The 2,274-nt window shown below is 36.2% G+C and overlaps 1 pseudogene; it reads left to right on the forward strand.

Annotated features, from left to right (window-relative positions):
- The first annotated feature begins 585 nt into the window (after window positions 1-585).
- On the forward strand, window positions 586-922 carry LOC111533898 (annotated as a pseudogene).
- The last annotated feature ends 1,352 nt before the right edge of the window (window positions 923-2,274 follow it).

Raw genomic sequence — 2,274 nt, forward strand, 5'->3', positions numbered from 1 at the left:
GACCCTCCAGAGGAAAGCAAGCCTTCAAATACCTTGATTTTAGCCCCGTGAAACTGATTTCAAAATCCTGACTTCAAGGACTGTAGGATAATAAATTCATGTTGTTTTAAGCCACTGAGTTTGTGGTAACTAGTTAGAGCAGTAATAAGAAACTAATAAATTTACTATGTTTTAAAAAGTAAAGATAAGCTTAAGGATAAGCTTATCTCTGAAAAGATAAAACTATAGTTAGATTTCAAAAATTTCTAAATAGTACTTCCAGAAGTTAAAAAACACAATAGCCAAAATGTAAAACTCAGTGAGTGGGTTTAATAGCCAGTTCAACACAATTGAAGAGAGAATTGATGGCCTGAAAGTTAAATCAGAAGAAATTCAGGATGCAGAATAGGAAGACAAAAAGATATACAGTAAATAAGTTAGAGAGGCTAAAGTGTGAAAGTCCAACTTAAATTTAGTCAGAGTCCAGAGGGAAAATAGTGGATAGAAAATAATCATATCTCAAGAGTTATTGGTGTCTTTCTTACTTCCCAGCTGTGTTAGTGGCTGGTCTTGGTTGGGGAGCCATCTTGTACCTAAGGCAGGAAGATGGTGACCACAAGGAAGACAACAAAGTCTCTGGAGGTGATCAACTCTGGTTATGAAAAATGGAAACTACGTGCTGGGGTACAAGCAGACTCTGAAGATGATCAGACATGGCAAAGCGAAATTCGTCATCCTCGTTAACAACTGGCCAGCTTTGAGGAAATCCAAAATAGAGTACTATGCAATGTTGGCCAAAACTAATGTCCACCACTACAGTGAAAATAGTATTGAATTAGGCACAGCATGAGAAAAATACTACAGATTATGCACAGTGGCTGTCTTTGTTCTAGATGATTCTGATTTCATTAGAAGCATGCCAAAGTAGGCTGGTGAGAAATAAACCATGCAAAATTTTTTAAAATAAAACTTGCCAGAGCTTGTTTTAAAAACATTTTAAAAAAGAGTCATTATCTGAAATTTTCTGCTACTAATGAACAATATCAAGGAGCAGATTTAAGGGTAAACTCCGTCAACCCTAGATATTTTTGGATGGCTTTATAGAGGCAGTATAGAAAAGTGGTCTAGATCAAAGTTTTTTAGTTTGTAAGACACTACTGAATTCTAGTTTTGCCACTTAGCTACATAATTTGGGGCAAGTAAATTGACCTCTCTGAGCCTCCATCTCCTGATATTAAAATAAGGATAGCATCTGATTTATTGGTTGGTTATAAGGAATAAAAATACATAAATGTGGTTAGCACAGGAACAGGTCCAAAGTAATATGAAGTACATAATTGATAATATTTTTAGTCGTGTTCAGAGTGTGTTTTCTCATAATGAGTTGAAGTCTGTTTTCTGATAACTTCCACTTGTTTGTCTTAATTCTGATTTCTGGAAAAATAAAGAACAGGTCTACTTTCTATGATATCTATACATTCACTCTCCAGCTTTTTGAAGCTTGTCAACTGCAGAAGAGCAGGGAATAAGGTAAGTGGCCAGGTAAACATCAAGGCTCCCTGACACTGGCCATGATAAGCCAGTAGTTCATATGGTGGGAACAATTTTCTTGGCAATAAGAAGCCTCTCAAAGACTCCTAGGGGTCTTAGAATCCTAGAGTATCAGAGCAGCAGTGGAGTATTAGATTACAGCATCCTCATTCTGCAGGTGAAGAATAGGAGGCCCAGGGAGTGGAGATGGCTGAGCTAAACTCAACTGGTGGCCAAGCCATGAAGGAGCCTCTGAGATATTGAAATACTATGGACCCTTGGAGATAAAAATTTGATTTCCTTCTCATTTGGAAGAAATAATTTGAGAAATTCTCTATCATAATTGAATTAAATCAAAAAGAATTATCTTCCAATGGAAGCAATGGAAGTGCTGTGTGATGGAAAGACTATGGGCTTTTAGAATGAGTTCTACCTTGGGCAGATAACCCTTCTGAGGCTCAGTTTTAAGTTTGGGTGGCTATATCTCCCTGACCAGGTTTGTCATAGGGATTAAATGAAACAATACATAAGGTCTAGAATAGAGTAAGAGGACAAAAAAATGACTGGTTTTTACTATGTTATTTTCCCATGAAACAAATTTACATTAAAAATGAGTAAAAAACCCAAGTGACCTCCGAACCCTAAGAAAGCAATCAAGGAGTTCAAGGTCTTTGCAAACTACTTAAGTCATGCTTTGATTTTTGAATTTCACCATTTATTTGCCAATTACATCGATTTAAAGAATAGATTCACAATTATGATTTT

This window comes from Piliocolobus tephrosceles, chromosome 7, assembly GCF_002776525.5.
Source record: "Piliocolobus tephrosceles isolate RC106 chromosome 7, ASM277652v3, whole genome shotgun sequence".
In the NCBI taxonomy this organism is placed as follows: Eukaryota; Metazoa; Chordata; class Mammalia; order Primates; family Cercopithecidae; genus Piliocolobus; species Piliocolobus tephrosceles.